The 14,921-nt window shown below is 38.8% G+C and overlaps 1 pseudogene; it reads left to right on the forward strand.

Annotated features, from left to right (window-relative positions):
* LOC107696316 (interferon-induced very large GTPase 1-like) overlaps nucleotides 1–14,867 on the forward strand; it is a 21,722-nt pseudogene extending 6,855 nt beyond the window's left edge.
* The last annotated feature ends 54 nt before the right edge of the window (nucleotides 14,868–14,921 follow it).

Below are 14,921 nucleotides of genomic sequence, written 5' to 3' on the forward strand. Positions count from 1 at the left end.
CTGCAAGTCGAGCACCCGGTTTCTGAACCCAGCAGAGGGGGTGCCCATCGAGGACCTACCCTAGAAAGGGACAGAAACACACAGGTCCCGGGAAACACTGCAAAGAAACTAGGGGGATTTAATAGACATTTATTAAGTTATCCCCAGTCTTCCATAGTCTTCTGAAATCTCTGCCTGTCCTGTTACGGCCAAGGTGGCCGTTTATGAACTCCCTGTATATCCTGAAACGACCATGGAGGTCTGTTTTGAACTGTTTGTCTGCCTGGAACTGTCTGCCTGTCCTGTCGCGACCATGGAGGTCGTTCCCCTGTCCGTGACACTCCCTGTCATGGGTGTTGCCATTTGGTGTGTGTGGGCAGCACACACCATCCCAGAACCCGCTACCAGTCGCCTGAGCCATCTGCTCCACCTTGGCCCTCCGATAAACTTTGTAAATTGAAAGTTTTTGCACTGAGGACGCACACACATCATCTGTCAAAGTGCCTGACAGGGCAACCCATTAAGCTAATGCATTAGCTTAGAATAAAGAATCCTTGTGTTTTGGGCAGCTTGGATCACGTAACTCTCCCGCAGTATCTCATTCGGTTTCCTCCACTATTTTTAGATGCATTTTATCCATAGAAATGCTTAATTCAGTGCTGTAATTTGACGCAACCAGCTAAAGTTGGATGTGCACTGTGGGCAGACCCTACTAATCGATAATGAGAATCGTTGTCGATGATTTTCATAATCAATAATACTTGATTTTATCGATTAGTTGTTGCAGCCCTAGTGATGATACACAGGTAGGGATGCTCCGATCAGGAGTTTTGCAGCCAATACCGAGTACCGATTTCTTGTCATGGTGATCGGCCGCAGATGTGTGCAGTGAGGTGAAGATCAGCTCTAACGTCCCTGAATCTGCTGTTAAATATGAACCATCCATTCATCATATCATCATGCAAAACATACACGACAAATATCTAATTTTTCATTGTTTCTCGAAACGTCATAGCATTTCCACACCGGCTATGACATGATCATTTATGTCCTCACGCATCATGTATGTCCTCACACGTTGACGTCATCAAATTACGATCGGTTCGTGAGATCGGCCAAGTTAGTGAGTACCGATTGAGTCATAAAATGTGATTATTGGCCGAAACCGATCTCTGGCCGATCGATCGGAGCATCCCTATACACAGGGCAACTTTTTGAGTAATGTTGCGGGGCAATGTCGCCAAGCGATGTTGCTTGGACACTTTCCCATTGAGAATGGGCAACAAATTTCTATCTAAAGTATCCAGAAATAAAATTGTTGCCCATTTTCAATGGGAAAGTGCCCAAGCAACATCGCATCGTGACATTGCCTGGCAACTCTAATGAGTAGTTGCAAATGAGTGACAGTTCCCATGTAGTTATTTATAGTTAGCAGAATATCTAAAGTTGACTATTGAAATAATATATATATATATATATATATATATATATATATATATATATATATATATATATAGTCATATTTATGACCTAAATAAACTCCACAAATGACTGTGAATCAGAATTCAACATTAAAATTCAATAACTATAAATGAATACACAGACTACAGTCTGAAGTCTTTCCTACTGTAATATCCGGAGCTGCAGTTCTACAGTCTCACTGCCAGAAGACAGGGTGCAAATTTACATGAGAAGTGCCACTATATTTATCATTTAAAGCTTAAAACAAACAATTAGATGCAAGATATTTGGTTTTTACTGACAATGAAAAGATACAGATGATGCAGATACTTTTAATGTTGAATTGGTATAACAATATAAAGATTTGTGTGTATGACACTTGAATTGCGCTTTTATGCTGTTTTCAAGCGTAATTAAAAGTAATATTTCCCTAAGAATTATGAGGGGAAGATTCAAACACGCTGGGCTAATAATGTGAAGTAAACAGATTTCATTACTATGTCATCATCTCCTCATATGTTCCTGCTGATTTTATTCATGAAGAACATGAAATTGAGCATCATTTAATGATGAACAACAAAAAAGACTATCAGGAAGTTGGTTTGCAGAAACATTTTTGGCAAGATGGTGACAGATGGCATTGATTTGCACTGATAAAAATACAAAATGACACAAAGGTCTGTAATTGTTAAGCTTCTACGTAGAAGTATTAAACCCTGTCTAGTGGATTAAACATTGGGTGACCCCACGGTCCTTTTTACTGTTATAATAATGATTCTGGTAGTAAACAAACAAATAAATAAATAAATAAGGTGCCAAAAATACACAGACGTGTCGTAATGTGACTGGTGCCATATCACAAATTCTTGATCAGTGAGCAGAATGTGACAAAGTTTGCTACATAGAGTTCAATGGACAGATTCAGGTTGGACAGGTTGTTAAACAAGACAGACAAACAGGTTTTTACCTTTGCAATGTAACTGACACCTTCTGCAAACCTTTTCCTGCTTGTTGGTAATAAGAAACTTACCGCAATATGAAACCTTGATATACAGGTATCTTATTTTCCTTACAAATACCCTGTTTATAATTGTTTTACTAAATGTAAATGTGTCATGCAACAATAAATGATAAGTTTAGTTTAATTATGAATAAGTAATTAATACATGATATTGATTTAAAAACAATTTCACTGAAATCTTGTACTGGACAAAGAACAGTCAGATGTCAGGAGTCAAAGAAGTTGATCGAATGAAGACTAAAGAAAGAGACAGAGGAGGGAAGTGAATTTCGACATGTCCAGCAGAGTTGGCAGAGGTAAGAATCATAGACTAATCAGTTTCAAATATTGTTGACCAAATGGGAAAAGCTAAAAAGATATTAGATTGTTGTTTGTAACATCTGAGGAAATTTCAATATAGCTTCTTCACTACATATTTAGTTAAAATTTGCATTGTTCTTTTCAAGGCTCAAGGCTAAAGCACCAACTCTGAACCAATTGTATTTTCTAATCTGATTTCTCAGTATCTCTCACTTTCATATTTCTTCGTGTAATAATCATTTGAAGATTTTGTTTTCTGTTAGTACATGCTACTGTGATTAGAGTCAAATTTAATATAAAACTTTTGTTTCATACAGTGAATGTTGCTCCCAAAGATGCTCTCAGGAGAAAACAGAGTCAAAATTTACCTCCTATACGTAGGTTTTTATATAGATAAACAAGTACATGAACTGATGAAGAGTGTATGGAAATAAAGGGAAATTTATTACATAATACAAAAAAACTTAAATTCACCTCCTAAAGGTGGATTTTTTTTATTTCAATCCAAGATGATAGAAGCACTTAGCATCATAACTTGTTACATATCACATGTTTGTTTCAGTGAGTAATCTAAGGATTGTTCTGCTGGGAAAGAATGAGTCAGAAAACAGTTGAGTGGGAAACTTTATATTAGGACGAGCAGCGTTTTACAGTGAAGCTTCTCCAGGTGTTGTAGAGAGAGTTGGAGGAAGACTGAAGGACAGACATGTGACCATCATCAACAGTCCTCAGCTGCTCCAGACAAACATCTCAGATCATCTGATCACACAGACAGTGAGAGAGTGTGTGTATCTGTCTGATCCAGGACCTCATGTGATCGTGGTGCTCCTCAAACATGAGCAGTGTTCAACAGAAGATCAAGAGTGTGTGGAGAAGGTGCTGCACTCTTTCTCTGAGCAGGTTTTTCAACACACCATGGTGATCACCACACAAGAGTCCACGGAAACCAATCATATCCTACAGAAAATCATTCAGAAATGCTTCAACAGACTCTTCAGTCTTCAGAGAAGCAGCTCTTTTGATGATCTTCTGCAGATGTTTGAGGACATTGTACGAATGAATGATGGACATCACCTGGTTTGTGCCGAATATGAAGCTTCACAGTATTTGACAACAAAGCAACAGGCCATAGAAAGACATGAGTTTGACAATATGTTTGTAGTGATAAATGAACAATAAAACTAATTATTTGTTTTTTCATTTTAATCTATTAGTTTCAGAGGGTGTGAAGCTGAATCTGGTTGTGTGTGGAAGTGACGGCACATTAAAATCCTCCATATCAGAGCGGATCTTGCAGCAGACAGACAGAAGATCAGATGTGGAGCTTCATGGTCGTCCGATCAGGCTGGTGGAGCTTCCAGCTCTGTTCGACATTCGGCTCTCAGAGGAGGAAGTGATGCGTCAGACTCTTCACTGTGTGTCTCTCTGTCATCCTGGAGTTCATGTTTTCCTCCTCATTATTCCTGATGCTCCACTGACTGATGAAGACAAAGCAGAAATGGAGGAGATCCAGAGGATTTTCAGCTCAAGAATCAACAAACACATCATGATCCTCATAATGCAGGATTCAGAGCATCAGACAGCAGAACTCAATGAAGAAACAAAGTCTGTCATTGAGAGTTTTGGAGGACGACATAATTTCTTTGGTCCCACCACACAGGTGTCTACATTGATGGAGAACATTGAGCAGATGCTGGAAGAAACCAGAGGGCAGTTTTTCTCTACAGAGACATTTTTGGAGGCTCAGATGAAAAAACTTCTGCAATTTGAAGAGATTAAGAAGAAAATGAATTCACTATAGACACATTTTCTGTCACAAGGTAATGAACAGAAAATCAGTTGGGGCTTTTACACTATAGAGAAAGAAAATTGGCTAAAGAGTTAGGGGATGGGCGCTATACCGGTATGAACGTGACTACCAGTATTATGTTGTCCCATGATATGGATTTTGCTATACCGTGGATCCCGTTATATATTCATGAATTTAAATTTTGCATTTATATAGATTTGTTCAGTTTGGTACGCTTTGCAAATTTTAACACAAATGATGATAAAGAGTCAAGGCTGAACGTTTTTGTCCTCTGTGTGCAACGCCGTACTACACAGGCATTAGTAATCAAACACATAGAGCATAGTAACAGACCAAATTAATGGAGCACAAATCGCCTGCTCCAGTGGTTCCCAAACTGAGGGATAGTGTACAGTCAGCAGATTATTTTGCAAAAGAAACCTCTGAAGGGTGATAGACTACACTGCGTAATTTTCCCGCTTATCATGCGGCCACTTGTCTGATAAGTAAATAATTGAACGCAAAATATTAATTGGACATATTTAAATGACCTCAATATGACTCACAGTACCCGCTTGAGCGCTCCGTTATCAGTTGTAGCAGTTGTGGTTGTATCAATAACAGACCACTAGATGGCGCGTTTGAAGTATCAGAGTTGTATTGCAGGCAGCCATGTAGAAATATAAATGAACGATGCATGGTTCTGCTCTAAGCATGAATGTTACAAGTTTGTGAAAGGACTTCCAGTGCCAGGTAAACGTAAAGCAGATTATGAATATACTTAAAGTCCACATGAAATCAAAATTGACTTTATTTACTTTACTAGCGCACATTGCTAGTCTTGATTTAAACAATTAATCCGTGCAAGTTAATCCGCTGGAAAAAATTGTTTGTCTTCGTAATCTTTAATCAAAATCTGAACATTTACTTCCGCTCTGGAATGGCATTCCTTTTCTGATGACGTCAGTTTGACGGCTTGGGCAGAATATCCTTAAACACACCCTTCTAACCGTTAGATTGCTATGAGTGAGAGACAGAGAGGAGGAGCGCAAACATAAAACCATGCCCTCTATTCAATATTCCATTTCAGCTGGAAATACGTCAGTACACTGAAATAAAGTCGGCAGCAACTTCCGGTTCACGCGGACTTTAAGATTCACAAATACCAAAACAACGTGTCTACACCAGACGCGAGCGGCGCGATTTGACAAAAGCAAAACCCAGTGATGTTCTCTGCTGTGGATGTGGCGAGACGAATCCATGACAGTAAACTGATGCCGCTTTCTATTTCTGATGAACTCCAGTGCTCTGACACAAAAAGTTTGGGAACCACTGGCCTACTCAAACACACAATATATAATTTAATTCATACAGGCTTGTACGTTTGCACTTTTTGAGAAAAACAATTGCACAATAAAAAAAGACTTTTCAGGTCTATGTCCAATCCCTCACTTTTTTCTAGTTATAAGGTTAAAATATTTTGCCTGTAATTTTTTTTCTCATATCGCAATATAATATTGATATCGCCTGCACAGTGTAAAATATCGTGATATGAATTTTAGCTCATATCGCCCACCCCTACCTAGAGTACACTATGTGTAAAGTACAATATATCAAACATATATCAAAAGTGTTATCATTTAACACTCCTAATATACTGATGTGACATGATAAACAAGCAGACAGCAGTCCTCTCACAAACAGGGTTATTCAAAAGATAAGTGAAACTTTTGAAAACCTGTATTAGCCTAATGCATTTCTTCTTTTACAGGTTCAACAGGGAGACAAGATGATCTGAGGATTGTGCTGCTGGGAAAAAGTGGAGTTGGGAAGAGTGCTACAGGAAACACCATCGTAGGAAGAAACGCATTTAAAGCAGAAGAATCTTTTCAATCAGTGACCAGTGAGACTCAGAGAGAAACAGTCGAAATCAACGGCCGACAAATTACTGTGATCGACACTCCAGGACTTTTTGATACTGAACTTACTAATGAGGAGATCCAGAAATCTAAAAGAAAAAAACTAAAGAAATCACCAACTGCATCTCCATGGTACTGCCTGGACCACATGTGTTTCTCTTACTGATACCACTGGGACGATTCACTCCAGAAGAAGCAAAATCAGTGAAGATCATCCAAGAGACGTTTGGTGAAAATTCTTTAATGTACACCATGGTGCTCTTCACCAGAGGAGATGGTCTGAAGAACAAAACCATTGAACAGTGTTTGGGAAACCCTGGTTCTCCTTTGATGAATCTAATTGAAGCATGTGGAAAAAGATACCATGTGTTCAATAATAATCAGACTGAAGACCGAACACAGGTGTCTGATCTGCTGGAGAAGATAGACGCCATGGTGAAAGCAAACGGTGAGAGTTTCTACTCATGTAAGATATTCAGACAGATGGAAAGAGAAAAACAAGAACAACAAATGAAGTTCTTGATGGAGAGAGTGGAGCAACTGAATAGAGAAAGAGAAGAACTGACAAAGAAACATGAAGAAGAGAAAGAAAGAATGCAGATGATGATGGAGGAGCAAAGACAAAATCATGACAAAGAGATAAAGAGGAGAGAAGAAGAATTTAGAGAGAGAGAAATACAATATAAAATGGAAATGAGAAGAGAACGAGAGGAATGGGAGAAACAGAAAAATCAAGATGAAAGGATCAGAAGAGCTGAAGAGGATGAGACAAGAAGAGAGAAGAAACAGAGAGTGTGGGATGAATTTAATCAAAGATATAAACAAGAGAAAGAAAGAATGAAACGAAAGAAAGATGATCTTCAATCTAAACATGAAGCAGAAGAAAACATGAAGCTCCAAATGGAGATAGTGGAGCAAATGAACAGAGAAAAAGAAGATCTGATGACCAAACTAAAAGAAGAGAAAGAGAGAATGAAGACGATGATAGAAGAAGAAAGACAAAATCATGACAAAAAGAAAGAAAGAGAAGAGAAGAGAAACTCAAAAGAGAAATAACAGAACAAGAGGCACATCAGAGAGAAATAAGAGATGAGATGAGACGAGAACGAGAGATGTTTGAACATGAAATTGAGAAAATGATGCAAGAGAAAGAGAAGGTAAATACAGACAGAAAAACGTGTACTCCAATATGACACAGAAATAGACAAACTGATGAATAGACTAGAGACTGACAGACAGAATCATGAAGAAGAGAGAAAGAGAAGTGAAGAAGAATTTAATGAGAGGGAAGAACAATACAAAACACAAATAAAAGAAAAGGAGAAGAAAGAGAGAGAGATCCATGAAAACATGAAGAAAGAACAAGAGGAATGGGAGAGACAGAAACAAAAAGAAGAAAAGATGAGAAGAGAAGATATGGATGAGAAACAAAGAGAGAGAGAACAGAGAATGTGGGATGAATTTAATCAGAGACTGAGACAAGAGAGAGAGAGAATGGAAACAGAGAAAGAAGATCTTCATTCTAAACATGAAACACAAGAAAACAACATGACGATCCTGATGGAGAGAGTGGAGCAAATGAACAGAGAAAAAGAAGAAATGATGAGAAAACTAGAAGAAGAGAAAGAGACCATGAAGATGATGACAGAGGAAGCAAAACAGAATCAAGACAAAGAGAGAAAGAGAAGAGAAGATGAAGACAAGAAGAGGTGGGAGAGAGAGAAACAGATCTCTGAGGAACAGTATCAGAGACTCAAGAGTGAAATGGAGGAAGTGATCAGAGAGAAAATAAGAATAGAACGAGAGAGACGAGAACAACTAGAGGAATTTGAGAAGATACTGAAAGAAGAAAGAAACATGAGAGAAGATCAACAAAAGACATTTGAAGAAAAATTGCAACTACTTGAAGAACATCATGAAGGGAAACTTAAGAGAAGACAGTTGGAGATGAAAGAGGAATGGGAACAAGAGAAAAAGGAGAAGATCTGCACTGAAACCAAAGAAACCTTAAAAAACATCAATCCACCTTATTTTTCAATGCGGAAGTAAGCGGTTTTCTGTGAATGTGCGAGACTTCCGGTTCATTAGCCGCTGTAGAGAAATAGCGAGGAGAATAACAAAGTGCAGTAAACGGTAAAACTGCATGCACTACAAACCAGTGTGTTCATAAATAAGATAATACATTCAAATAATATGGTAAGACACACCAGTTTGCAATATCAAGCAGCAAAACGAGCTGTTTTGTACAGCTAAAAATAGCTAGAAGCGAATGATACTACAAGCCAGAGCCATAAAATTGACAAATGGCCGTGCCCGTTCTTACAGGAAAAATAAGGTGGATAGGAAAAATTACAAAATGAATTGTGTCAGAATAGTAAGTGGTGCTGTGTGGTTTAAACACACTGATCAGTCAAATTGTAAGAAAGCCCAGATGAAATGACAGATTTGTTGAAAACAGAACTGGAAAACACTGTTTAAAGATGTATAATTGTTTTGTCTACTAAACAGAGAGAAAACACAGACACAGCAGGAGTCAGTCCAGATCAACACTTTCAAAAGAAAAAGACTGAAAGAGAAAAAATAGAGCAACTATTTCACAGACTTCATCTCGACAAGAACAAACATAAACTGAAAACTCTAGAAGTTCTTCCGTTAACTGCTCATTCATTAAAGTCCCATACGTCTTGTGCTGAGGAGAAGCTGGTTTGGAGTTTCATACAAAAACTACTGATGATGAACTACAGAGCAAAATACACTAATGTTAAAGATACCGATGAACAGCGTGACACACAACAAAGAGACAGTGAATCATCTGAAGACAACAGTGATGATTTGAAAGAAATGTCCACGTCTAATGAACAGGCCAATCTGAGCGAAGCCACCCGATGGATGTTCAGATGGCCGTGTTTCATTGTGCTGATGGTTTTCTGAAACAGCTGATGGTCACTAAACTGTCCCAGTGTCAGTACGCTCTGCCTCTGCTTGTTCCTGATCCATTCACTCAACAGATTGAGTTTCCTTTCTGGACATTCAGACAAATCAACAAGAGCTGGAAGATGAACAACACCAACAATGAAATCATCAGTCACACCGAGCCGATCTACAAGGCAGAAACTCCAATGGTGTTTTTCTTCAGGTTTGGCTCTGTGTCTTCATCCAAGTCTCAGCTGATGAACAGTCTGATCAATGAGAAACACAACACGTTCTTCCACAGGAACTGCCCAGGCAGCAGCAGAACCAGAGTCCTGATGGATGGAGTGGTGGAGATCGCCTGGTTCTGCCCATCTGGAACAAATGATGATAAATTCACTGACTGTGTAGCGTTCTGTAATCTACACGGTGATGCAGGAGACCATGAAAAACAGCTGCAGATCCTCACTGAAATGGCCTCAGTCAATGTTGTTCTTCTACCACAACTTAACAGGAACGAAAGCATTAAAATTATTCAAAACCTGTACACAAACAAAAAGCCACTCATTTGTCTTCTTACTGAGGATGAATCTACTGTAACAGAGATGAATAATACAAAATTCAAAATCGGTCTCAAGGAAAGAAGTCATTCAGATGCATCTGAAGAACTCCGAAGAGCTATAAATGATTGTCTCCCAGAAACATCTTTCACTTTCAGACTTGAAGATGTGTCCAAACACTCAGATATCAGAGTAGATGAGGAAGATGATGATGACAGCAGGAGAGGAAGAGAAGCAGCACAGCAGATGATGAGTTTACTGGAGAAGAAATATCTGAGAGAAATCAAAGAATCATTTCTGCCTCATCAGGGGAAACTGTGGCATCAGTGGTGTCAGAAGAACAAAGAACTACATCGACCTCGAGCAGATGAGACAGAGATGGACATAAGCAGAAAACAAGCCAACCTCAAGAGACTGCGTGAGCAGCAGCATGCATTTAACATATGTACTTTTATACAGTTCTTTATTAAAGAAATTCACTTGCTTGCTGAGAATAAGATCTATTTTCTAAAATGGCTCGAAATCTTCCTGGATGAATATATTTCAATGGATATTTCTGTTCTTCATCAGAAGTATGATGAAAAGTGGCCAGCAGTTGTAAAACTGAAAGAGAATAATTATAAACCTGAACAACTCAAAACTGAACAAGAAGAATTTGAGAGAATATATGAGGAAATTCAAACTGTGGGCTTTGGTTTGGAGCACATCATGAGGGAGATCGGTCAGATCTATGAATCATGTTCATCTGTGAAGAAGAACAAGAAAGACCTGCAGGTTCACTTCTCTTCTCTCCCGAGTCTTGCAGCAGAGATGATGATCTCTGGATTTCCACTGGAGCTGATGGATGGAGACGCTGCTCATGTTCCTGTGATCTGGATCTCTGCTGTTCTAGATCAACTCATCCAGAAGCTGGGAGACCAGAGAGACTTTGTGCTGTCAGTTTTAGGGACTCAGAGCTCTGGGAAATCCACAATGCTGAATGCCATGTTTGGACTCCAGTTTGCCGTCAGCGCCGGCAGGTGCACCAGAGGAGCTTTCATGCAGCTGGTCAGAGTGTCAGACGAGATGAAAACACAGATGAACTTTGACTATATTTTGGTTGTTGATACTGACGGCCTTGGAGCTCTAGAACTGTCTGGAAGATCAACAAGAGATCATGACAATGAATTGGCCACATTTGTTGTTGGTCTTGCAAATCAAACCTTGATCAGTATATTTGGAGAAAACCCATCTGGGATGCAGGACATTCTTCAGATTGTTGTTGAGGCCTTCATGAGGATGAAGAAGGTCAGACTGAATCCCAGCTGTGTGTTTGTGCATCAGAACATTTCAGATGTCACAGCTAGAGAGAAAAACATGGAGGGAAGGAGAAGGCTGCTGGAGACACTGAATGAGATGACAAAACTTGCTGCTAAAGATGAAGGCTATGATGATGAATGTTTAAGTGACGTCATTAGATTTGATGTTCAGAATGATGTGAAATATTTTGCTCAGCTCTGGGAGGGCAGCCCACCAATGACACCACCAAACCCAAACTACTGTGAAAATATTAATGAACTGAAGGAAACTATTATGTCTCATGCCTCAAAATCACATGGAATGAGGCTGATACACTTAAAAGATCGTATTAAAGATCTCTGGGAGGCTTTACTGAAGGAACGATTCGTCTTCAGCTTCAGAAATTCTCTGGAGATCTCAGCCTACAGGAAACTGGAGACTGAATACAGCAAGTGGTCCTGGAGTCTTCGCAGAGCCATGATGGAAACAGAAAACGAGTTACACAACAAAATAGAAAATGAAGCAATTCATGAGATTGAGGAAACTGATCTTCAGAGAGAACTGAAGAAGACAAATGAAGAAGTGGAAAAATCAATGTCAGAGTTCTTTGAAAAAGACACAGATGCCGATTTACTGATTCAGTGGAAAATGTCATTTGAAACCAAAATCAAAGATGTTCAGGAAAACATTGTGAGAGAGACAAAGAGGAAATTAAATGAGGTTCTTCAGCAACGAGACCTGAGGAAAAAGATTGATGCTCAGAGGACACATCATGAAAACACTCTCTTGGAAAAGAGCAAAGAACTTGCCTTAAAACTCAAAGACAAAGCAAATGATGAAGAAACAGTGAAGAAAGAGTTTGATTTGTTTTGGAAACTGTGTGTGAAAAACATAATCAGAGACACTCCTGCAATCAAAAAGATTGACATATTGACAGATGTAAAAATCCTCCTCAGTGACATCTATAAAAGTGCTCCTGTAGACCACTGGGGTGAGAGCAAGGATATTTTCAAAGTACTGAGTTTTTCTGATTATGTGAAGGTAAAGAAATCCAGTGGAATTACCGGAGCTATCACAAATGCCTACAGATCAGCTAAAGAGAATTGACTATATTTTGGTTGTTGATACTGACGGCCTTGGAGCTCTAGAACTGTCTGGAAGATCAACAAGAGATCATGACAATGAATTGGCCACATTTGTTGTTGGTCTTGCAAATCAAACCTTGATCAGTATATTTGGAGAAAACCCATCTGGGATGCAGGACATTCTTCAGATTGTTGTTGAGGCCTTCATGAGGATGAAGAAGGTCAGACTGAATCCCAGCTGTGTGTTTGTGCATCAGAACATTTCAGATGTCACAGCTAGAGAGAAAAACATGGAGGGAAGGAGAAGGCTGCTGGAGACACTGAATGAGATGACAAAACTTGCTGCTAAAGATGAAGGCTATGATGATGAATGTTTAAGTGACGTCATTAGATTTGATGTTCAGAATGATGTGAAATATTTTGCTCAGCTCTGGGAGGGCAGCCCACCAATGACACCACCAAACCCAAACTACTGTGAGAACATTCAAGAACTAAAGGAAACTATTGAGACTTATGCATCAAAATCACATGGAATGACGCTGACACACTTAAAAGATCGTATTAAAGATCTTTGGGACGCTTTACTGAAGGAACAATTCATCATCAACTTCAGAAAATCTCTGGAGATTTCAGCATACAGGAAACTGGAGACCGAATACAGCAAATGGTCCTGGAGTCTTCGCAGTGCCATGATGGAAACCGAGAACAAACTGCAAAACCAAATAGAAAATGAAACAATTCATGAAGTTAAGGAAACTAATCTTCAGAGAGAAATGAAGAAGACAAGTGAAAAAGTGAAAAAATCAATGTCTGAATTTTTTGAGAAAGACACTAATGCTGATATACTGATTCAGTGGAAAACATCATTTGAAATCAAAATCAAAGAACTTCAGGAAAACATTGTGAGAGAAACAGAAAGCAAATTAAATCAGATTCTTCAGCAGGAAGACCTGAAGAAAAAGATTGATGCTCAGAGGACACACCATGAAAACACTCTCATTGAAAAGAGCAAAAAATTTGCCTTAGAATTCAAAGACAAAACAATTGATGCAGAAATATTTAAGAAAGAGTTTGATTTGTTTTGGAAACAGTGTGTGAAGAAGATCATCACAGAGAGTCCTCCAATCAAAGACATTGACATAATGAGAGATTTGAAACTCCTTCTCAATGACATCTATAAAAGTGTTTCTGTGGACCAACGTATGGAGAAAAGTGAGAGCAAGGATGTTTTTTCTGTACCAAGTTATTCAGATTATGTACAACTAAAGAAATCCAGTGGATTTACAGGATCAGGAACAAACATCCACAGATCAACTAAGAAGTTTGGTTACAGTCTATCAAGAGAGGATGAAGCCCAGATAAGATCATTAGTCACGGACATTGCTCAGCATACAGACTCAATGATCATGTCATTTAACATTTCAAAGATGGGCTACAACATCAGATGCATTCAACAAATCACAGATTACATCAAGAAGAGAGTAACAGAACATCAGGAAGGACCAGTGAAATATGTGTTCAAGAATGAATTCTTCAGGGATTTGGTTCTTTCCATCTGTATGAGAGCAAACAAGATGATCACTGACCAACACAGACTTTTCAGGGATGCCAATGATCCTGCAATATATGTTAAGAAGAAGAGAGAACAGTATTATAGTATTTTTAAGAAATACTGTCATGAAGCAACATCAGTTACCATTTTTGGTGAGATCATCTGTCAGAAACTTAAAGAGCCCATTGAGCAGAGTGTCTACAAGAAGACTGCCAGAGATTTAGCAGATGAAATCAGAATGAACTGTGAATCACTGAATGGAAACAGATCAAAACTGGAGAAATACATCCTGAAGACACTGGCAGAAGAGAATGATTTTGACAAATACATGAACTACATTCATAATCCTAAAGAACTCTTCAAGAGTTTCATCAGAGATGAAGTCAGTCGGTACATCACTGATAAGTTCAGTGTCAGTGTTTTACCCAAGATGAAGGAGAACATTAAACTCCTGCAGCAGAAGATCATGAAAACAGCACATGAATCTACTGAATGTGTTCAAGTGAACAATGGAAATGTTGGTTTGTGGTTGAAGAGTTTCACACAGCAGCTCTCAGATGAGCTGATCTTCTCTGAAAAAGACCTCAGTGGAGTGAAACATGATGATGATGGTGTTGATGATTTCAGCCTCCTACAAGATGTGATAAGAGACAAACTTCCTGATGTAATGTCTGAGATCAGCCTCAGATTCAACACAAAGGCTTTTCCCAAGAATCTGGACTATAAGTTCAGACCAGATGAGCTTCTGATTGATCACTTCTGCCAGTGCTGTTGGGTTCAATGTCCGTTCTGTAAAGCTACCTGCACCAACACCATAGAAAACCATGATGGAGATCACTGTGTTCCTTTCCATCGTGTTATTGGACTAAACGGAATGCATTGCAAGAATACAAGAAACTTGTCTACTAGCACCTGCACATCAGCGGTAGCACAATCGATCTTTTTATCCCAATGCCTCAGATGATAATGTCCTCTGGCAAGAATGCAGGACAGCAGGAGGGGCAGGAGGGTAATAAGTGTCATCTTACAGTTATTATATATATATATATATATATATATATATATAT

This window comes from Sinocyclocheilus anshuiensis, unplaced genomic scaffold (genome assembly GCF_001515605.1).
Source record: "Sinocyclocheilus anshuiensis isolate Anshui unplaced genomic scaffold, SAMN03320099.WGS_v1.1 scaffold62, whole genome shotgun sequence".
Classification (NCBI taxonomy): Eukaryota; Metazoa; Chordata; class Actinopteri; order Cypriniformes; family Cyprinidae; genus Sinocyclocheilus; species Sinocyclocheilus anshuiensis.